Below are 24798 nucleotides of genomic sequence, written 5' to 3'. Positions count from 1 at the left end.
GTCTTTCCATGAAGACATCTGTATAAAGGAAAGTATGTGAGTGGCAGGGGCTTGATCACATAATGGAGCTTAGTTGTCTGGTGGGAGTGGGTACTCCATGAAGGTTTCTGTACAATCCATGAAGGTTTCTGCACAAGAGGAAGCCAGTGTTTAATGGGGGTTTCACCACTTAATGGGGTTTGGGTATCTGGAGGTAAAAGTATGTTTTGCACGCTAATGGGACTTGGATGTCTGGAGTGAGTGGGCTCTCAATGAGAAAATTGTGCGCATAGTAAGGGCTTGACCACATAATGGGGTCTGGCTTTCTGGATGGGGTGGGCTCTCCTGGAAGACCTTTGTAACAGGTGAAGTCTCTGCACAGTAGCAGGTTGGCTGTGGAATGGGTTTGTGTGTTTTTAGGGATTGGCCTCTCCACAAAGTCTTCTGTACACATTGAAGGCTTTGCATAGATCAAGATTTGCCACCCAATGAGACTTGGTTGTCTGGTGGGGGTCATCTCTCTGTAAAGATTACTCACAAGTTGAAGGCCATGATAACAAGTGTGTTCAAAGTGTGACTTGGGTGACTGGATGGTGGAGGCTCTTCATAAAAACGTTGGTAAAAGATTAAGTCTGTGTTAAGTAGGGGCATGACCACCTAAGACCACCTAATGGGATTGAGTGCCTTCAGGTGTAGGGTGTCTATAGTTGAGATCAATGCCAATTGAATGCTTTGAAGGAGTTGTCACTCACCTTAAAGATGTCTGCACAAGGTAAAGGCTGTATGTAGTAGGGACTTGAGTGTCTATATATCTACCCCATGCTACTTATACCTATTCCAAAGGCGGGGGAAATACCATTGTAAATAACAAATCCCTAGGCAATTAATGGTCTAATTTGCATTTTATGACATACTTGCAATTAATGGTCTAATTTGCATTTTATGACATACTTGCAACATGATACTGAAAAAAGGCTTATTGATCACTTATGAATAATTTTAAAAAGACTTCTATTAGTACAAATTATCTACAAATGTATGATGCATACAGCCTGTAAAGTTTAGGCCCGGGAAGTGAACTCTGCTCGCAGAGTTTGAGGAGCTTTCTACACTTTGCGCTCCGCAAAACTTGCAGAGTGCAGAAAACTCTTGAACAGTAAGTGCGTAAGATGCCCTCAGGTAGAAACGTCAGTTTGCATTGAACTCCGCCACTTGCGGAATGCCGCAGATTGTTTTTGCCCAGGCCTGGTAATGTTACATGGCAAAACTAAAAAACAGAAAGACAAGACATATGCTCCATTGAATAAATATCGTTCAGTGAACAACTATAACCAAACAATTGCTTCATGTATATTGCTTCGACAATAGAACTAATGTAGGAATAGTATTGCAGAATAAGTCAAATTAGTCATACAATTAAAACCATGACTGTCTAAATATTTATCAAAAATCAGTAATATATGAAAAACAAGAGAAAAAATATGAAGTAACACATATGTCCAAATTGAGAGACAGTCAAGCGGCCTTGATCATGGGTGGATCCTGTTGTGTCATGTCTAGGCGTGTTTCGGTAACTCAAATACCTTCATCAGGCAAGCCACAGATAGCATGTCTAAAAATAAATGTGAACACTCCTTTCTCAAACCAAACTCTGCATTTGTCATTCTGGACTTAACCCTTTTAAAATTATATACAAATACAGTTGTTGGGAAATCAATATTTATCTAATAATCTTTATTGTGTTCATCAAAAATCAGATACCATCCTCTCCATTCTGTACATAGTGTATATCACATGTGACTGCCCAGAAAAAAAGCCCACAATTGCCACCTCCAGCTGACAACATAGCAATGGCATTTAGTGAAATGCAACCCTGCTGGGACACTCATGACGAGGACACCACTTACTACATATAGATAGGATTGCTTGAGGAAAGATAAACTTGTATGGAGTGACATGACAAAGGAAAAGGAGACAGGGTAAAGCCAAAAGCAGGTTTTACTAAATGCAAGAAATGTAAGGCATGATTTCAATATGCTAAAAGAAGCATTGCATATAGGAGTAACTAAGGGCCACATTTATAAAGTGACAGTACATGCAATGCATCACTCATGATGACAGGTTATATATACCACCAATACGACGGCACCATTTAAATAACAGCAGACGTTCAGCTTGGCCACAGCAGAGAGTACTGTCTCCACTGTGGCCAAACTTCTCTGAAAGCCCTTACTTTCCAAGGCCATTCTAACAGTAGCTTCATGTCTTCCTGACCTATTTAGGCAGACATTTAGTAATTTTTTACTGTAAATTCAGGTAGTTAAGAACATTAAAAGTTTTGTGCTCCCCCTGCCCTGGGAGAAGACTCACATAGTGAGGGTAAGTAAGTAATTTATTTATTGTTTGGTTAATTAAAACATTTACAATTTACATATAAAAAACATAATAGCAGCAGAATTCATATCCTAAAACCATTTAAATAAAACATATAAAACTTTCATAAGTTGTATTAACATCCACAAAGCAATTAACAGTAAATGTCTGCACAGACCATAAATTAAGAAAGCAAGGCTCAGTTATCAAAGAGAGAGAGAGGGACTGTTCCGTCATAAATTGGTTGTTAACAGCAGTAAAGAATTGGTTGTTAACAGCAGTGAAGAAAATTTGCTGTTAGCTTTACTACTCAAGCATATAACGACTAAGTGTTAACTAAGCATATAATTTCAATTTTGCTTTAATATAATGATTTAAGGGGCCATGAAATGCAAAGATTAAGCGATCCGGTCACTTGACGCAAGAGCTTTTGCCGCTGCCACTTCCATGAATTTAACAAAGCGACATGCCAGCTGTATATCTCCACCTCCGAAACATGCCTTCACAGCTTGCTTGCAGGTTCTTATCCACTTTCTAACAAAGAGCGGCTTTAGTAACTGTCGCCGTTCGGCCTGTAGATTTCTGCATAGACATAGTAGGTGTAATACACTTTCATTGGCATCCTCACATAGGTAGCATATTGACTGACCCTGGTGACGCTTCCACGGGGGAAGATGCGATAAAGATAGCAAAATACCCAATCGAATATGAAGATATTTTACTTTATACTTTCTATTAACTCTTATGTCTAAGTATGGTGGTGGAGAGGGTTTGTCATAGCTGTGAACCACAAACCATCCGTGGGCTCTTTCTGTAAGTGTCGCCTTGTCATCTACTAATAATAGCTTTTTCGCTGTCTTGTTAACAATTTGTTTAAAGCAATGATAAGACCCTGAGGCGACCCAAAGTTCCTTGAGACCCAGATGATCTATTGATGCTATCAAATAGGTCCTTGCTGCACACTCCTTCTTTAGATGTATTTAATTCCATAGATATGAGTTCAGTGTGCCTTTATCAGAGGTTTTTATCCTATACCAGGTCTTAACGTATGCTTCTTTGTGGGCTTTTTCTTGACTTTGCATGCTGGATTCTAGCCTTATTTGGGCTGGCGATACGTAGTTTGGTAAATTAAATATTATCCAGGCAGCTCTTGAGACAGCTCTGTCCAAAGTGAGTGCATCTCTTCCCCTCAGACCCTCACTCCCATACGTGATTGCTGGGATGAGTTTTGCTTGCCAGACTTGTAGCAGTGGAACAGGGCTAGGGCCGGCCGTTTTCTGTTTGATTGATTTTATGGTTACCGCTATCGTAATGCCTCTTCTTTTAATTGCTTCTTTTTGTAAATTGAAAGACCCCTTGTTATCCATGATCACACCTAGATACTTATATCGGTCAACTAGTTCGATTGGTGAATCTGCCATATACCAGGAGTATTTAGAGGTTTCCTTTTTTGGATGTATCCTCATAACCTTTGTTTTGTCATGATAAATGGTTAATCCGTTAGATATTGAATATCGACTAGTTGTATCCAATAAGTGTGGGAGACCGATGGGGGTCTCGCTGACCAGTACGAGATTGTCTGCGTACAAGAGGTTAGAAAGCAAAGTAGGAATTTTTTACTGTAAATTCTGGTAGTAAAGAACATTAAAAGTATTGTGCTCCCCCTGCCCTGGGAGAAGACTCATATGGTGAGGGAAGAATTATATTTCTTCTTTTCCAAAAGAAAATCCTGTTTTGCGATTTTCATTTTGAAAATAATTATGTTTGCTACAAGTCTGCATTCTTCTGATGCAGCCGTGTAGCAAAAAGTCAAATGCTTTCTCAGGAACCACTGCAGCAGCAGTTCCTTTCAATACCTTTATAAATGATTGCCAGCTTGGTGGTAATTTATAAATTAGTTTGTTGGCCTCTCCACCATGGGGACAGAGTAATTACATTTGAGCCTATGTTATTTATATGCTGCAATGTTCTTGCTCCTAAGTATATATTGGGAGTACAAAATTATCGGTGTAAAAGAGAATATTGCAGTATCAAAGAGCTATATGCTAGAAAGATTACATCTACCAGTTTGCCAGATAATCCCCCCCCCCCAAAAAAAAAACATCCATGGGGGATGAGAAAATAAGTAAATAAATATATTCTGCCCCTTAGAGATTGATACAGAGTGACAGGGAAAAGGAGCTGAGTAGATCAGAGTCCAGGTATATCATAAAATATAATACACTATGATAACATTTCTAAAGCATGCAGCTGCTACCAAAAAAGTGTCCAGTGCTAGCCGCCCAATTGTATAAGAGAAGAAGACTAGTTAAACCTCAACAGAAAGTTTATGCATCAAAAAGAGAAGTCTTCAGCAGTATGTGAAGAAATGATTCGGAAGGAGCGAAACATAGGGTCATAGGCAATGGGTTCAGGAGTTTGTTGGTCAGAAAAGAAAAGGAGTGGAATTGAGCAGGAAAAGGAAGATGGCGGACTTGACTCCGCCGCTATAGGATGCTCCTTAGCACCTCTCCTCCGGGTGGCCCTATTATTCCACACCACACTCGCATTTGTACTTGAATTATGACAGAAAAAACATGAGGAACTTGGTTGCCTTATATACTTATACTCACGAAGGATTGAAACGTACCTAGCTGCGGGGGCTTTTTGTGGTTAAAGAAGGCTTTGCGCTTAACTTCAGATGAGCCGCATCGCGCAAATCAGTGGAGTGGTCTACGGTAACCGTTTTTCTAGATGGAGCCTGGGCTTTAATGCTGGCCTTGTGCGCTTACCTTGGACATCTGAGCGCCAACGGAACGCCGGCAGTGCTAAGGGGCTGCGAAGAAAAGAGGTCAAAGAGGACAAGGAACGGTGGAAGCCTGACTTGACAATGGCCCCGCCGCGAAACATTCGGCGCGGACGGGCTGTTCAAATCGAAGGACCCGAAACCATAACTGTTAATAGCAGCTCAGCAGAGATAATGGACGGCGTGGGGGGCGCTCAACAGCAGGCTTCGGCACCTAACAGTGATGATAGCGATCACGGGCTGGTGCCAAATAGAACTGGCACTGATAGCCACAACCATAACACTTCTCAAATGGGTAGACCTATCTGGAACTTTCTTAGATACGGTGGAGCTTCGACCCTTTTCTAGCCATCGGCTCAGAGCCATCCACCCCGGGTCTTCAACTAGCCGATGGGCTGAATGCCGCAATCGAGTGTGGAATGGGGCGGCCTGACTGCTCAGCAACCAACACTCCCACGGCAACAGACCTGACGGCTACCCCCCTACAGGTGAACACTCAATGGAGGCCGAGTGAGACAAGGAGGTAACGCCGGTTGGCCCGATAGGCGGTGAGAGCGCAGTTGGCGATATAGGGGTTACTTCTGCAGACTGCAACTTTGGGTTTGCGGGTGGTGTAGATATTGGTTGCGGGGGCAATCAAAGTGAAGGATCTTCAATGAGGCATAATCTGGAACATAATCTGGAACATGTACTAACTACTGAGCCCCCTGAGCTACATGACAAGCAGAATAGAATTAAAGGAGGCCTTACTAAATCTAACGTGGCTGTGTCAGAGGTCGAAAAAGCAATTAAAACAAAGGGACAAAAAACCCTGTTGGAAAAGGAAGTAAAGGCCGCGGTCCGGGCGGAGGAGCTAAGGCTCTAGCATCAGGCGCAGCAGGGGCTAAAGGATCCACTAAAGCTGCCACAACTAATTCCAAACTGGATTTAGGAGCGAGCCCACTGCGTACGTGGGTGTCATCAAAGGGTGAGGTAAAAACACTAGTCGCTCGTTTATCTAACATCGGAGGAGCATCTAGCCTTTTGAAACCTCTAACATACTTAGAGCGACAAGAGTCAGCCCCAACTCCGACAGCGGCTGAGGCAACTGAACCCGACCTAATAAACCCGAGTGCAAGTCTAGCTATAGATATTTCTAATGTCTCTGCTGAAACTACAAATGCGCCAATTGCCGCCAAATCCACACATGATCTGAGTGACTCTATCCAGGTATCTCCGGCAAAGCTCAATACTCAGGCAGATGAGTTGACCTCTCCTGATATCTTTCTCTCTGCTGGTCCTTTTATTTCTGCACCAACTCAAGCAGATACATCGGTTCTAGGTTCTGCAAATATCCAGCATGCACCTGTGCCTGCTCTGCTTCTCTCCACTTCCCCTATCTCTCCCAATGGGAGTCCTGTGAACTGTAGTAATGATTTTCCTCAAAGTAAACACACTTCCCAGGACGAACCCCACGGGAGGGGACTCCGAAGGGAAACTTGCTAAGGCCAAGTTAGCTCTGAATGTTAGGGGGGGGGAAAGAAAATTGCCAAAAGTTATTTAAAACAGAGACAGAAGGGCACGCTAGGAGGGCACTGCAGTTTCAAGGACGGGACAACTGGTTGATTATTATGTTTAACTATGTCTAAAGTAAAATTAATGAGTTGGAACATGGCTGGCTTGAATTCTCCCCTGAAGAGGCGACTGGTATCAGAAGAATTAAAAGCTTACAAGCCACAGATCGTAAGGTTAGCAGAGACTCACCTGGCCTTCAAAGACCGCTATTTTTTTAAGAAAATGGGGTTTGATGTGATTATCTGTACTACACAGTCTGTCTCAATACGAGGAGTTGTCATACTTAAAGCTAGAACATTTGAAGCTACGACTCTTCGTACACTAGCTGATAATAAGGACAGGTGGGCAATTGCACAACTTTTGGTACACGGCAAACAATTAACGATTTGCATGATTTATGGGCCTAACAATGATTGCCCCGAGGTTATTTCTTTTCTATGCTCAGAGCTGTTGGAGTGGGAGGGCAAACTTGCTGTTATGGGCGATTTTAACTGTATATTGAACCAAAGCTTGGACACTACTAACATCTCTGGCCGGTCTAGAATGTTAAAAACAAGAGAAGCCATAAGGGACTTACTTCATATCCACCAGCTGGTGGATATATGGCGGGCGGTTTATCCAGTAATCCCTGGTTATACTTTTTTCTCCAACCCACACAGGCACTATTCTAGGATTGACATGGTATTCGCTAATCAGTCTAGAATCAAAGAATCTTGTATAGAGGTATGTCAGAAAATCACTTCAGACCATAATCCTCTATTATTTACTATTCAGTATGGGACTGATGTGAGAGGGCCTATAAGGGCTTAATAATTTCCCAAACACCTACTTAAGAATTCAGACTATGTCCAGCGTATACAGGGACTACTTGTAGAGTTTATGAACAACAATTCTCTAACTGTATCTTGGGCTATAGTCTGGGATTGCCTTAAAGCTTACGTCAGAGGTGTCATTCAACAATATTTGTTTGAACAGAACAGGGAAAAGCTCAGGAAGTCTGAGTCTGAATGGAGGGAATACTCTGACTTAGAGCAATCACATGCTAATGCTATTCTTAAAAAGGATGCTGGCGTAATTGAAATCTACCAGCAGCTCTTATTGGCCAGGGCCAAACTTAGTCGTAAGCTAAAGGAGAAAGTGACGAATCAGTATTTTAAATTTAGAACCCAACAGTACGTGTATGGGGAGAGGATTGGGCGTGTCCTAGCATACCAGCTGGCTGATCAGCGGGCTAATACACATATCAAGAGTATTAAGGGAAGTGATGCTCTAATTTACAATAAGACGACAGACATACTGGAACAATTTAGACAATTTTACACTGACCTTTATAGCGATAACCTAGTTTTCAATCAGCTGCAGATTACATTCGGGATAGCAAAATGAACCCACTAGAGCCATGTATAACGGCACTGATGAATAGGGATGTGGGTATAGAGGAGATAGGGGTTGCTACTAGGGCCCTACTCTTAGGAAAAGCAGTGGGTGAGGACACTATTCCCCTCGTGTTTTATAGGACGTTTGGAAAGATTCTCGATCCAGTTTTTTTTAAGCTGGTCAATGGTATATTGGAAGGTGGGGCAGCACCACCCTCTTGGAAATCGACTAATATAGTTGTTTTTCTTAAAAAAGGAAAACCATCAGAGGAAAAAGGCTCTTATCGCCCGATTTCTCTCATTAATCACGACGCTAAGATCTTCTCCAAAGTTCTCTCCTCAAGACTAGCACCGTTTATACATTTAATTGTATCGGATCAACAACACGGCTTTATCCCTGGGCGGGACACTACGACACATATTAATACTGCAATTGCCGCATTTGATGTTGCCTGTCAGACGGGAGGTAAAATATCAATGATGCTGCTTGACGCCGAGAAGGCCTTTGACCGGGTTACTTGGGGGTCTCTTTGGTCAATAATGGCAGAAGTAGGGCTTGGTCAGAGGTTTGTCACTGCAGTTCAGAAATTATATACAAATTCCACGGCAACAATTAGGCTCAATAGTTTAACTTCATCTCCTTTTAGCATTCAGAGGGGCACGAGGCAGGGGTGTCCTTTATCGCCACTCCAGCTCACGATCTACATTGAGCCCTTTATTCGTCATTTACTGCACAATACGAGTATTATTCCTGTGCCTTTCAATAATATACCTCTTAAAGTCACCGCTTACACGGACGATATTGCGGTTTACACTATTAATCCTATTGAGGCAATGGCGGAGACGATCGCGGCGGCTCGGTGCTGTGGGGCTTTCTCGGGGTACAAACTTAATTCTAGTAAAACCCAAACAATAACTAACTTTGAAATTACCCATGACAGTTTATCTTTAGGTGTTACTCAAACAGCTACATACCTGGGGGTCAACCTCAGTAGTCAGATGAATAAAATAGTAAAACTAAACTACGAACCTTTATTTAGGAAGGTTGCTGCTGACCTGCGTAAATGGCAGTAATTTCCCCTCACAATCTGGGGGAGATGTAATATCGTTAAGATGAACATTTTGCCAAAATGTTTATATATTTTTAGGGCTATCCCACTGAGGGTTCCCTTTTCTTTCTTTAATAGACTTGACAGTATTATTGGCAGCTTTATCTGGGGCCACAAAAGGGCTAGACGTGCTATTAAGTCTCTGAAACTGCCTTATGAAAGAGGAGGTTTTGGACTTCCAGACTTTAAGCTATACTTTTGGGCAGCTTTTGCTAGCCGATGGCAGAGTCTGCTCCAAGGGTCTGGTATGTCTCAAATCTGGTTAGCATATCAGCTGGCATGCGGGCTAGAGTACAGGTTCATAGTGTGTAAGATGTCTGACCTGAACTACTTCAAGCGGGTTCGCTTTAAGATAGTGGGACAAGCAGTCTGGATTTGGCACAATATTGTATGTGCATACAATATTCCGGAAATTCATGAACTCACGTATTTAGGGGGCAACCCGCAACTAGGAGCCCTTTATGATGACTCAGTCTGGAGAAGCTGGCAGCGCAGCGGAATCACGCAATTAGGGCAACTATATGATTCGGATGGCTTTAGATTCTTCTCTTCTCCTAGAAGCGAATTTGGAGTTCCATACAACTCATTTTTTAAATGTTTGCAAGTACGGGACTTTTTCACCAATGGGAAAGGCTTAGTTGCACTTAGCGGAATTAGCAAGGCTGCCCGCTCACTACTACAGGTATCTGGCAGGGGCTGCATAGGAAACATTTACAAGAACCTTTTGATGGAATCAGGGGATGATGGCGGACAGCCCGTAGTTAAACTAAATCGATTCTTTGGGATTGTTGTGAGCGAAGAAGACCTATATAACTCTCTGACTACTATCAACACGGCAGATACTTCTATAAATTTAAAACTTTAACAACATCGAATGTTGTTTCTCCTCTATTACACACCTGAAGTCATTACAAAATGGGCAACGATTAATCCTTCACCTAAGACACACTGTCCTAAATGTTTACTTTATGCAGCCGATATTAGACACATGTTTATTACATGTCCGAAACTGAACACATACTGGGCTCAGGTATCTGAGGAACTGTGCAAATTGGCAGGCAGGAACATCGTTATCACTGAAAAAGAGATACTCATGGGTCTAATAGACAACTCTGGCCTAATACCCAATGCTCTTTTCTCTAATATTATGGCCTGCTACCGTCTTGGTATTGCAAGGGCTTGGATTGAGACGAAATGCCCGACACTCACGGAGATGCGGCTGATATTGAGAGGGGTCTATGAGATGGTGTACTGCTAATATTTTAATTTGCAAGTTGCCATAGCTTTTGTCTTTTTAAAAAAATTTTTTTACTACTTATGTAAAAAATTAATTGCTTGCAATTTATTTGTGACTAATGTTTATTTGCCCTCACGATTTTTTCTCATCTGCTGAAATTATTGTTTTTATTTTGTTATTGGCAATAAAAAAAAAATTATAAAAAAAAAGAAAAGAAAAGAAAAGGAGCAACCTCCTTTTCTTGCCTTGTGGACGCTAGGAACGCAAAGATGTTTTCGCGCATTTGAGCGCAACGATCTTTTATCAAATATTATCATATTAATTATTAATAAACACTTAATGTTGTATACACATTGGTGAAGAGATGTATGTATCATTTATAACAGAAATGTGTTTGGTTGTATTTTCTGAGCAGAGAATCAGATTTTGGAGAAGTATTTTTATTTGTGGTTTTAAATATATTTTACATTTTTGTTTGTCTACTGAATTGCTTTTCTAGACTCGCGGATCCTATGGAAAAGAACCTGAGGTGGGACACCTTTACAATCTTTTAATGATAATGAAAGACTGTATATCTTTTGTGCATTATTTGCTCAAAAAGGGTTTGATGAAAGGATTATGGTAATGGATGCTGTTGCCCTATCCTCCCCATCCACAACCTGAGACAACACAGCCCCCAACCCTTTAAGACTGGCATCGGTTGTAAGTAAGGTCTTCCGATTAACATCAAAATGTCCTAGGGTAGGCCTTTTTCCTATCCCCATCTTTATACAATCAAAAGCTTTCTGGCAATCGTCAGACCAAGTAAACTGTGTCCCCTTCTTAAGCAAGACTCTGATCGGCTCAGCAACACTAGCAAACCCATGTATAAACTTGGAATAAAACTCAGCGAGTCCCAAAAACGACCTTACTTGGTCCTTATCTTGAGGAATAGGTGCTTTCACCACACTTTCAGCCAATTCCAACTTTGGTTGTATCCCCTTCCCAGAGATTACATGACCCAAGTATGTTACTGAACTCACACCTATCTTACACTTTTGTTTTTTAACCGTGAGTCCAGCATCCCTCAGTTTCTCCAATACCGTGTAAAGGGTTGTACAATGCTCTCTCTCATCCTTCCCATATACCAAAATATCATCTTGAAAGAACATCACATTAATTACTTCCCCCAAAACCATCTTCATTACCCTCTGGAAGCATGCCGCTGCTGATGCCAACCCAAAGGGCATACGCAAAAACCGGTACGCCCCCATGGGTGTTACAAAAGATGTGAGATGTCTTGAGTCCTTGTGCAGTACAACTTGATGGTAGGCCGAGGATAAATCCAACACACTAAATACTTTGGCCCCAGAAAGAACACTAAGGGACTCAGCAATATTGGGCAAAGGTTGGCGATCCACCCAAATCCATTCGTTCAGTCCTCTCAAGTCCACACACATTCGGACACTTGCCCCACCATCCTTAGGGGCAAGAACAATGGGAGCAAGCCACTCCGAGGCTTCGATTTCCTCAATAACTCCTAATTTGAGCAATCTCTGTAACTCGGCCTTCAGTGGTTCAATCATCATGTTTGGCACCTTCCTCACCTTGTGCACACAAGGAATAGCTTTCTCTTTGAGGACAATGCGATGCTCAAACCCCTTCAGACAGCCTAGGCTATCTGAAAATACTTCGGGAAATTTCTCAAAACATTCAGAACTTGAGTTCCAAGAATCTACCAACATGACCTGATTATTAGGATCCTTAGCACAAGGGTTAAGCATGATGCCAAGATCACGCTGATGCCTCCACCCAAGCAGGTTGTCACCCCTTTCAGCTACATAAACTTTCCCCATAGTACACCTATCTTTAAATTGAATAGATGCTTGAACATAACCTAGGACATTGATCTTGGAACCCCCGTAGCTGACAGGATTGATATCTGGCCTCAACAATGCTACGTTGTCAAGACCTACACACTCATCCCACTGTTTGTTACCAATCATGGTAAAAGGTGATCCCGAGTCAGCCAACACAGAAAAGTCAAACCCATCAACCATTATTTTACACTCTGGCATGGTTATACTATCTGCATCTATTTTCCCATCATCAGCCCTAACACTCAAAAGAATGGTACGCACAATCTCCACATTCTTCTGAGGGTTGCGAGCTTTGTCAGAAGCTTTGCAGACTCTCGCATAATGCCCCTTGACACCACATTTGTTACACACTGCCTCCCTGGCAAAACAATGCGGATAATTAGAGAAATGTGAGAAGCTTCCACATCTCATGCATTTAGGTTTAGAGACTGAAGAAGTGGGCTTATCAGGAGAAGAACCACTGTGATTGTCACGTTCCACTTTACTTTGAGTGCTCTTCAAGGGAACACGCACGCGTACATCCTTCTCAACAGTCTTCCCACCGGAAGACGCAGAAATCTTCGCTAAACTGTTGCAAGTCTCCAAATTATCTTCTTCTTCTTCTATGGCATGTACTTCATTAGGTTTCTGACTTTTCTCTTCCTTGTTTTTCCTAATTTCCTTAACCCATTTAGAAGTGTTCTCCATTCCCTCCACAATGGCTACAGCCTCAGTCAAAGAGGGATTTTTAGATAAGAGTTTTTCCTGAACTCTAACACTGTTGGTGCATCTTACCAACTGGTCTCTTACTAGCGAATCCGCAAGATCACCAAACTCACACGTTCGTGCGAGAGTTTTCAGAGCTGCCACATAGCTGCCCACACGTTCAACTGGACCCTGGATCCTAGTAAAAAATGTATGTCTCTCCAGAACCACGTTGATACGTGGACCAAAATACTTTTCCAACATAACCAGGGACATCTCAAACACATCGCTAGGAGCAGCATCGCCCTCGCCCACAGGAATGAGATCCATGCTGTCGTAAGTGTTTCTTCCTTCTACGCCCAAGTTATGAAGTAGGATAGCCTGTTTCCTGACAGCCGAAAACTTCTCCCCACCAAAGGCTACAATGTAGGAGTCAATAAGGTTTTTCCACCTCTTCCAGGGCAAAATGGGATCACCCTCTTCGGACAAAAAAGGAGGTGGTTGTGACATACTAGAGGATGAGGCTAACGCCATTTTTATTAAAAATAGGAACACTGGAACAAATCAGAATAAATTTGTTAAAGATTTTAAATCCACCAATCCTCTATAAAATTCCATCAGAATCCGTCATATCTGGAAAAGTTCTTGTTTATATGCCAACTCAATATAAAAAATATACAACAGTACGTTGGTGTTGTTCTCAAGCAAAGCGTGTGCTCATGCTTAAAGTTTTATTGACAAAAACGCTTTGTTCGTGTCTCCGTTTATCGCGTTTGTTGCCGGGTAACACACGATGCTGCAGAAAGGCCAAACATACAGGAGCGTTGCAAGATGACGAGTGTCTTGAAACGTGCGTGCCGAGACGTGCGTTGCGTTCCAGCCGACAGAACACAAACCAGCACGCGAAGACCAGCGCGTGGAGATAACGGTACTTTTAGTCTTTTTTAACCAAAATAACTTAATATTGTCCAAAATTGTCCAATTTAACAACGAACTCACGGAGAGAGGAACATTCTTCCTGTCGGTTACTTCTTCCGGTTGCTCCTGTCGATCACGAGTCTCTGCCACTCGGGCTGCAAGAGAACTCGAAGAGACGTTAGAAATTCAGTCAGGGGAATTGGTGCTTCGGCGTGCTACCTGTCCCCAATCAGGCATAGTCTTCTCGTCGCCAGTGAAATAATAGTCGGGATCCGCTTTAAAGATGGAATGAAGATTTAATAAGTGACACAGCAGGATCCATAAGACAGCACCAACCACCTCAATCTTCCTTCAATCCATGGAATGAGTGGTGCATCATACCAAGCATCACACCATTCCATGACACAGGAAAGGTTCTACATTACATCACCAGCTCCATTAGAGCTAATCATAACATAATGCAAAATGTAAAATAAATGTAGTTGCTCATGATGGTTTTGTTTTTGTTAGATATGTAAATGTGTCTGTGAAAGTGTGTATATGTAAATAGATGTCTATGTGTGTGTAAGTGTAAACATTTGAGTGTATATATATATGTGTGTGTGTGTGTATATATATATGTGTGTGTTTGCTTATCTAAATACATATATAAATATATTGAGAGAGATGTGTGTGTGTGTATGTATTTGTGTGTGTGTGTGTATAACTATATAGCTTCAAAGTCTTACCAGGTTCGATGCTCAATTAGCAGTGGTGCACTGTTGGTGTGAGATTTAAATCATCATTGAAAGTTTCAATCTGATAAGTAAAACATGCACCACAAGTTGCTTACCACAGATTTATACAGCTAATAGACCCATGGAAAACGTGCGCAAGTGGCACGGACAACACCTGACACATTTTGGTGATCTGATCACCCTGATCACAGATAGATGTGTATATTTTGCTTGCTGGATGGAAACTTGCAATGTTGATTATATATTTAACCTCTTCTGTGCCCATGACGAGATAGTCTCGTCATGGAGCACGGTTGCGCTGTGCCCATGACGAGACTATCTCGTCATGAACTCCACCCACTAATGCAACGCCCGGCACAGGAGGGGGAAAGGGCGTGACACTGAAGGGGTTAATCAACATTGCAAGTTTCCATCCAGTAAGGAAAATGCTAGACAGTTTGCAAACAGCCGCATCTCGACTCAATGGTGAGCCAAGATGCATATGTCTGTTTGTGAAAAAAGACTCTCTATGAAAAATGTCTGCACAAGGTAAAGGATGTATCTAAAAGGGGATTGACCAGAAAAGTACAAAGTAGGCATGGAGCTTGGCTGTATTGGAGTAGTTAGATCTCAGTGAAGACGTCTGTACAAGGTATAAAGCTGAGGATAGCTGATTGACCACTTAATGGGATTGGGTATATGGAGGCAAAGTGTGTGCATTTGACCGGCATAACCACCTAATGGGGCTTGGATTTCTGGAGGGATTGGGCATTCTGTGACGATTTATTTGCAAGGTGCAAGGTGTGTGTAGTAGTGGTTTCAAAACATAATGTGTTTTTTGTATCTGTAGAGGAATTTTGTGCATAGTAGCTTTGCCACCAAATGGGGTTTGGAAGTTGGAGGGAGTGGGTTCTCAGGAAACAATTCAGTACAAGTCAAAGGCTGTGCCTAGGAGGGGTTTGGTCAGACAGTTCAGCTTAGGGTATGAGAAGTATGGGCTTGGCCCACTAATTGGGCTTGGCTGTGTGGACGGAGTGGGCTCTCCTTGAAGACTGTTGTGCAATGCGAAAGATGGGCATAGTGTAAGCTTGGCCACCTAATGGAACTAGTGTGTCTTGAGTTGATGGGCCTGTTTAGTTGGGGATTGGCCACCAACAAAGGGGGCTTTAAATGAAGACTTCTGTATAAAGGGAAGGCTGTGGGTTGCAGGGGCTTGGCCACATAATGGAGTTTAGTTGTCTGGTGGGAGTGGGTACTCTATTAAGGTTTCTGTACAAGAGGAAGCCAGTGCCTAATGGGGGTTTCACCACTTTATGGGGTTGGGTATCTGGAGTTAAAGGTATGTTTTTCATGTTAATGGTACATGGTTGTCTTAAGTGAGTGGGCTCTCAATCATGACTTCTGCACAAGGGGAATGGTGTGCATAGTAAGGGCATGGTCACCTAATGGGTTTGGCTGTCTGGATAGGGTGGGCTCTCCTGGGAGACCTCAGTAACATGTGAAGTCTCTTCACAGTAGCAGGTTGGCTGTGTAATGGGCTTGGGTGTTTTTAAGGATTGGACTCTCCACAAAGTCTTCAGTACGCATTGAAGGCTATGCGTAGATCGAGCTTTGCCACCCAATGAGGCTTGGGTGTCTGGTGGGGGTCATCTCTCTGTAATGATTACTCACAAGTTGATGGCCATGATAAAAAGTGTGTTCAAAGTGGGACTTGGATGACTGGATAGAGAAGGCTCTTCATAAAAAATCCTGTACAAGATGAAGTCTGTGTTTAGTAGGGGCATAACCACCTAATGGGATTGAGTGTCGTGAAATGTAGGGTGTCTATAGTTGAGACCAATGCCAATTGGCTGCTTTGAAGGAGTGGTCACTCACCCTAAAGACTTCTTCACAAGGTGAAAGCTGTATGTGGAAGGAACTTGAGTGTCTATATAAGGACCCCCTGCTGCTTATACCTATTCCAAAGGCAGGGAAAATACCATTGTACATAACAAATCCCTAGGCAATTAATGTTCTAATTTGCATTACATGACATAATTGCAACATGATACTGAAAAAGGCTAATTGATCACTTATAAATAATGTAAACAAGTATTTTATTAGTACAAATTATCTAAAAATGTATGATGCATCCTGTCTGTAACGTTTAGGCCTGGGTAGTGAACTCCGCTCACATATTTTGAGGAGTTTTCTACACTTGGCGCTCCACTAAACTTGCGGAGTGCAGAAAACTCATGAACGGTAAGAGCGCAAGTTGCCGCTCAGGTAGAAACGGCAGTTCGCATTGAACTCTGCCACTTGTGGAACTCCGCAGAGTTTTTTTGCCCAGGTCTGGTAATGTTACGTGGTAAAAATTAAAAACACAAAGAAAGACAAGACATATGCTCCATTGAATAAATGTGTCTCAATGAAGAATTATATTCAAACAATTGTTTCATGAATATTGCTTCGACAATAGAATTAATATAAGAATAGTATTGCAGAATTTGTCAAACCAGTCATACAATGAAAACCATGAATGTCTAAATATTTATCAAAAAATCAATAATATATGAAAAAAACAAGAGAAAAATTATGAAGTAACACATATGTCCAAATTGAGAGACAGGCAAGTGGCATTGATCATGGATCAATCCTGTTGCGTCGTGTCTACGCGTGTTTCAGTAACCCAAGCACTCCTTTCCCAAACAAAATCCTGCATTTGTCATTCTGGACTTAACTCTTTCAAAATTATATAACAAATATAGTTGGTGGGAAATTGATATCTATTCAATAATCTTTTATTGTGTTCATCAAAAATCAAATACCATCCTCTCCATTCTGTACATAGTGTATATCACATGTGACTTCCCAGTTAAAAAGCCCATAATTGCCACCTCTAAGTGACAACATAGCAATGGCATTTAGTGAAATGCAACCTTGCTGGGACACTCATGACCAGGACACCACGTATTACATGTAGATAGGATTGCTTGATGAAAGATCAACTTGTATGGAGTGAAATCACACAGGAAAAAGGAGTCAGGTTAAAATCAAAAGTATGTTTTAGTAAATGCAATAAATGTAATGCATGTTGTCAATATGAAAACATAATGAGTTTTATTGACCATTTAGGAAAAACATCAATGCTAAAAGGAGCATTGCATATAGGAGTGACTATGGCCTGAATTTATATAGTGACCCTATATGCAATCCATCACAATGATGACATGAAATATATACCACCAATACGAAGGTCTGCCTGCCCCATTTAGATAACAGCAGACGTTCAGCTTGGCCACAGCAGAGAATACTGTCTCCATTGTGTCCAAACGTCTCTGAAAGCCCTTACTTTCCAATGCCATCCTAGAAATAGTTTCATGTCTTCCTGACCTATTTAGGCAGACATGTAGTACTTTTTTACTGTGAATTCTGGTAGTAAAGTACATTAAAGGTATTGTGCTAGCCCTGCACTGGGAGAAGACTCACATGGTGAGGGAAGAATTGTATTTCATCTTTTCAAAAAGAAAATCCCGTTTTGCAATTTTTGTTTTGAAAAGAATACTGTTTGCTGCAAGGCTGCATCTTTCTGATGCAGACCTGTAGCAAAAAGTAAAATGCTTTGGCAGGAACCACTGCAGCAGCGGTTCCTTTCAATACCTTTATCAATGATTGCCAGCTTGGTGGTCATTTATAACTTAGGTTGTTGGCCTCTCCACCATGGGGTTAGAGTAATTAAATTTGAGCCTATGTTATTTATATGCTGCAATGTTCTTGCTCCTAAGTATATATAGGGAGTACAACATTATCAGTGTTCACGAGAATATTGCAGTATCAAAGAGCTATATAATAGAAAGATTACATCTACCAGGTTGCCAGATAATTCCCCCCCCCCCAAAAAAAAAACGTCCTTGGGGGCTGAGAAAATAAGTAAATAAATAAATTCTGCCCCTGAGAGATTGATACAGAGTGACAGGGAAAAGGAGCTGAGTAGATCAGAGACCAGGTATATCATACAATATAATACACTATGATAAAATTTATAAAGCATGCAGCTGCTACCAAAAAAGTGTCTAGCCACCCAATTGTAAAAGAGAATACGACCTGTTGAAACTCAACAGAAAGTTTATGCATCAAAAAGAGAAGACTTCAGGAGTTTGTGAAGAAATGATTTGGAAGGAGCGAAACGTAGGGTCATAGGCAATGAGTTCCGGAGTTTGGTGGTCAGAAAAGAAAAGGAGTAACCTCCTCTTCTTGCCTTGTGGACACTAGGAACGCAAAGATGTTTTCGTGCATTTGAGCGCAATGATCTTTTATCACCTAATATCATATTAATGTATACCAAGGAATTTAAACATTGGTGAAGAGATATATGTATCATTCATAACAGAAATGTGTTTGGTTGTATTTTCTGAGCAGAGAATCCTATTTTGGAGAAGTATTTTTATATGTGGTATTAAATATATTTTAAATTGCTGTTTGTCTACTTAATTGCTTTTCTAGACTCCAGGATCCTATGGAAAAGAACCTGTGGTGGGACATCTTTACAATCTTTTAACGATAATGAAAGACTGTATATCTTTTGTACATTATTTGTTCAAAAAAGTGTTGATGAAAGGATTATGGAAATGCAAAATGTAAAATAAATGTAGCAGCCCATGATGGTTTTGTTTTTGTTAGATATGTAAATGTGTCTGTGTGTGTGTGGATATACATAGATATGTATGTGTGTGTATGTGTAAACATGTGAGTGTATATATATATGTGTGTGTGTATATTTATATTTGTATGTTTGTGTTTGCTTATCTAAATACATGTATAAATATATTGAGAGAGATGTGTGTATGTGTATGTATTCGTGTGAGTGTGTGTATAACTCTGTAGCTTCAACGTCTTACCAGGTCCGATGCTCAATCGGCAGTGGTGCACTTTTGTTGTGAGATTTAAATCATCATTGCAAGTTTCAATCTGATAATTAAAACATGCACCCCAAGTTGCTTACCACAGATTTATACAGCTAATAGACCCATGGAAAATGTGCGCATGTGGCACGGACAACACCTGACACATTTTGGTGATCTGGTCACCCTGGACACAGATAGAAGTGTGCATTTTCCTTGCTGGATGGAAACTTGCAATGTTGATTATGTATTTAATCAACATTGCACCTTTCCATCCAGCAAGGAAAACGCTAGAACAGTTGCAAACAGCCGCCTCTCGACTCAATGGTGAGCCAAGACACAGATGTCTGTATGTGAAAAAAGACTCTCTATGAAAAACGGTCTGCACTAGTTAAAGGATGTATCTAAATGGGGATTGACAAGAAAAGTACAAAGTAGGCTTGGAGCTTGGTTGTATTGGAGTATTAAGATCTCGGTTAAGATGTCTGTACAAGGTATACAGCTGAGAATAGCTGATTGGCCACTTAATGGGATTGTGTATATGGAGGCAAAGTGTGTGCATTTGAAGGGCATGACCACCTAATGAGGCTTGGATTTCCGGAGGGAGTGGGCTTTCTGTGACGATTTATTTGCAAGGTGCAAGGTGTGTGTAGTAGTGGCTTCAACACATAATGTGGTTTGTGTATCTGTAGAGGAATTTTGTGCATAGTAGCTTTGCCACCAAATGGGGTTTGGTATTTGGAGGGAGTGGGTTCTCAGGAAACAATTCAGTACAAGTCAAAGGCTGTGCCTAGGAGGGGTTTGTTCACTCAGTTGAGCTTAGGGTATAAGAAGTATGAGCTAGGCCCACTATTTGGGCTTTTACTGTGTGGACGGGGTGGGCTCTCCTTGAAGACTGTTGTGCAATGCAAAAGATGTGCATAGTATAAGCTTGGCCACCTAATGGAACTAGGGTGTCTTGAGTTGATGGGCCTGTGTAGTAGGGAATTGGCCACCAAAAAAGGGGGCTTTCCATGAAGACTTTTGTATAAAGGGAAGGCTGTGAGTTGCAGGGGCTTGGCCACATAATAGAACTTAGTTGTCTGGTGGGAGTGGGTACTCCATGGAGGTTTCTGTACAAGAGGAAGCCAGTGCCTAATGGGGGTTTCACCACTTTATGGGGTTGGGTATCTGGAGTTAAATGTATTTTTTCCATGTTAATGGTACATGGTTGTCTTACGTGAGTGGGCTCTCATTTATGATTTCTGCACAAGGGGAATGGTGTGCATAGTAAGGGCATGGCCACCTAATGGGGTTGGCTGTCTGGATAGGGTGGGATCTCCTGGAAGACCTTAGTAACATGTGAAGTCTCTGCACAATAGCAGGTTGGCTGTGTAATGGGCTTGTGTGTTTTTAAGTATTGGACTCTCCACAAAGACTTCTGTACTCATTGAAAGCTATGCGTAGATCGAGATTTTCCACCCAATGAGGCTTGGGTGTCTGGTGGGGGTCATCTCTCTGTAAAGATTACTCACAATTGATGGCCATGATAAAAAGTGTGTTCAAAGTGGGACTTGGGTCACTGAAGGCTTTTCATAAAAACTTCTGTACAACATGAAGTCTGTGTTTAGTAGGGGAATGACCACCTAATGGGATTGTGTGCCTTGATGTGTAGGGTGTCTATAGTTGAGACGAATGCCAATTGTCTGCTTTGAAGGTTTGGTCACTCACCTTAAAGACTTCTTCACAAGGTGAAAGCTGTATGTGGTAGGAACTTGAGTGTCTATTTAAGGACCCTCAGCTACTTATAACTATTCCAAAGGCAGGGAAAATACCATTGTCAATAACAAATCCCTAGGCAAGTAATGTTCTAATTTGCATTACAAGACATAATTGCAACATGATACTGAAAAAGGCTAATTGATCACTTATAAAAAATGTAAAAAATGATTTTATTAGTACAAATTATTAACCCAGGGCATAGTTCGCAAAGTGCACTTCGCACTACGCGAGCAACACGTAGCACTTCGCGAACTGCGTAGTACCCTGTTCGCACTGTGCAATATGTCGTTTTCAATGATTGCACGGTAAAGACAAGCAACCGGCACTGTGCAATCATTGAAAACGGCATCTTGCACAGTGCGAGCTGTAGTTTTCTGCCTCTCGAGTAGATATTTACTCGAGCGGCAGCTGTTTCAACGCGGACTGGTAGTTTCTCATCGCGAGCAGTCACGAGCATACGCGACCACTCGCAATGAGAAACCTGACCTCCTCGCATTGACAATCTCGCCGGGAGGTTTATTTTCCACGCTTGCGATCGCCAACTTGATGTTGCTGATCGCGAACGAGGAAAAAGTGTCCCCGGGATGTCATTTTGCTTGCTGTCGGTCGCCAACTTGACGTTGAGGACCGCGAGCAAGCAAAAAATGACCGCTGCACTACGCAACACTATGCTACGCGTGTTTGCACTGTGCTACGTGCAATTCGCGTAGTGCGAAGTAGCGCAAACTTTGCAAACTACGCGAGCGTAGCGTAGTGCTTTGCCCAGGCTTCCAAATTATCTAAAAATGTATGATGCATCCAGTCTGTAATGTTTAGGCCTGGGCAGTGAACTCCGCTCACATATTATGAGGAGTTTTCTACACTCAGCGCTCCATGAAGCTTGCAGAGTGCAGAAAACTTATGACCGGTAATTGCGCGGGTAGAAACGGCAGTTCGCATTGAACCATGCTACTTGCAGAACTCCGCAAAGTAGTTTTGCCCAGGCCTAGTAATGTTACATGGCAAAAATTTAAAACACAAAGAAAGACAAGACATATGCTCCATTGAATAAATGTGTCTCAATGAAGAATTATATTCAAACAATTGTTTCATGAATATTGCTTCGACAATAGAATTAATATAAGAATAGTATTGCAGAATTTGTCAAACCAGTCATACAATAAAAACCATGAATGTCTAAATATTTATCAAAAATCAATAATATATGAAAAAAACAAGAAAAAATTATGAAGTAATACATATGTCTAAATTGAGAGACAGGCAAGTGGCATTGATCATGGATCAATCCTGTTGTGTCGTGTCTACGTGTGTTTCAGTAACCCAAGCGCCTTCATCAGGCGAGCCACAGATAGCATGTCTAGAAACAAATGTGAGCACTCCTTTCCCAAACAACATCCTGCATTTGTCATTCTGGACTTAACCCTTTCAAAATTATATAAAAAAATAGTTGGTGGGAAATTGCTATCTATTCAATAATCTTTTATTGTGTTCATCAAAAATCAAATACCATCCTCTCCATTCTGTACATAGTGTATATCACATGTGACTTCCCAGTTAAAAAGCCCATAATTGCCACCTCTAAGTGACAACATAGCAATGGCATTTAGTGAAATGCAACCCTGCTGGGACACTCATGACCAGGACACCACTTATTACATGTAGATAGGATTGCTTGAGGAAAGATCAACTTGTATGGAGTGAAATCACAAATGAAAAGGAGTCAGGGTAAAACCAAAAGCAGGTTTTACTAAATGCAATAAATGTAATGCATGTTGTCAATATGAAAATATAATGAGTTTTATTCACCTTTTAGGACAATGCTAAAAGGAGCATTGCATATAGGAGTGACTAAGGCCTGAATTTATATAGTGACCCTATATGCAATCCATCACAATGATGACATGAAATATATACCACCAATACGAAGGTCTGCCTGCCCCATTTACATAACAGCAGAAGTTCAGCTTGGCCACAGCAGGGAATACTGTCTCCATTGTGGCCAAACGTCTCTGAAAGCCCTTACTTTCCAAGGCCATCCTAGAAATAGTTTCATGTCTTCCTGACCTATTTAGGCAGACATGTAGTACTTTTTTACTGTAAATTCTGGTAGTAAAGTACATTAAAAGTATTGTGCTAGCCCTGCACTGGGAGAAGACTCACATGGTGAGGGAAGAATTGTATTTCATCTTTTCAAAAAGAAAATCCTGTTTTGCAATTTTTGTTTTGAAAAGAATACTGTTTGCTTCAAGGCTGCATAATTCTGATGCAGCCCTGTAGCAAAAAGTCAAATGCTTTGGCAGGAACCACTGCAGCAGCGGTTCCTTTCAATACCTTTATCAATGATTGCCAGCTTGGTGGTCATTTATAACTTAGGTTGTTGGCCTCTCCACCATGGAGTTAGAGTAATTAAATCTGAGCCTATGTTATTTATATGCTGCAATGTTCTTGCTCCTAAGTATATATAGGGAGTACAACATTATCAGTGTTCACGAGAATATTGCAGTATCAAAGAGCTATATAATAGAAAGATTGCATCTACCAGGTTGCCAGATAATTCCCCCCCCCAAAAAAAACGTCCATGGGGGCTGAGAAAATAAGTAAATAAATATATTCTGCCCCTGAGAGATTGATACAGAGTGACAGGGAAAAGGAGCTGAGTAGATCAGAGTCCAGGTATATCATACAATATAATACACTATGATAACATTTATAAAGCATGCAGCTGCTACCAAAAAAGTGTCTAGCCGCCCTATTGTAAAAGAGAATAAGACCTGTTGAAACTCAACAGAAAGTTTATGCATCAAAAAGAGAAGACTTCAGAAGTTTGTGAAGAAATGATTTGGAAGGAGCGAAACGTAGGGTCATAGGCAATGAGTTCCGGAGTTTGGTGGTCAGAAAAGAAAAGGAGTAACCTCCTCTTCTTGCCTTGTGGACGCTAGGAACGCAAAGATGTTTTCGCGCATTTGAGCGCAATGATCTTTTATTACCTATTATCATATTAATGTATACCAAGGAATTTAAACATTGGTGAAGAGATATATGTATCATTCATAACAGAAATGTGTTTGGTTGTATTTTCTGAGCAGAGCATCCTATTTTGTAGAAGTATTTTTATATGTGGTATTAAATATATTTTAAATTGCTGTTTGTCTACTGAATTGCTTTTCTAGACTCCAGGATCCTATGGAAAAGAACCTGTGGTGAGACATCTTTACAATCTTTTAACGATAATGAAAGACTGTATATCTTTTGTACATTATTTGTTCAAAAAAGGGTTGATGAAAGGATTATGGAAATGCAAAATGTAAAATAAATGTAGCAGCCCATGATGGTTTTGTTTTTGTTAGATATGTAAATGTGTCTGTGTGTGTGTGTATATAAATAGATATGTATGTGTGTGTATGTGTAAACATGTGAGTGTATATATATGTGTGTGTGTATATTTATATTTGTATGTTTGTGTTTGCTTATCTAAATACGTGTATAAATATATTGAGAGAGATGTGTGTATGTGTATTTATTCGTGTGAGTGTGTGTATAACTCTGTAGCTTCAACGTCTTACCAGG

The 24798-nt window shown here is 41.1% G+C and overlaps 1 long non-coding RNA gene across 1 annotated transcript in view; it reads left to right on the top strand.

Moving 5' to 3' along the window:
* The window catches only part of LOC146806139 (uncharacterized), a 79902-nt gene that overhangs the window by 16008 nt on the left and 39096 nt on the right, over positions 1–24798 (top strand). Inside the window, exons 3-5 of the long non-coding RNA XR_014967982.1 lie at positions 10913–10942; positions 19073–19102; positions 24402–24431. This is a non-coding gene — a long non-coding RNA (uncharacterized LOC146806139). The remainder of the gene's footprint in view (positions 1–10912; positions 10943–19072; positions 19103–24401; positions 24432–24798) is intronic.

The sequence above is a fragment of the Triturus cristatus genome, chromosome 8, assembly GCF_964204655.1.
Source record: "Triturus cristatus chromosome 8, aTriCri1.1, whole genome shotgun sequence".
Lineage (NCBI taxonomy): Eukaryota > Metazoa > Chordata > Amphibia > Caudata > Salamandridae > Triturus > Triturus cristatus.
This window is presented reverse-complemented; position numbering and strand designations above follow the sequence as displayed.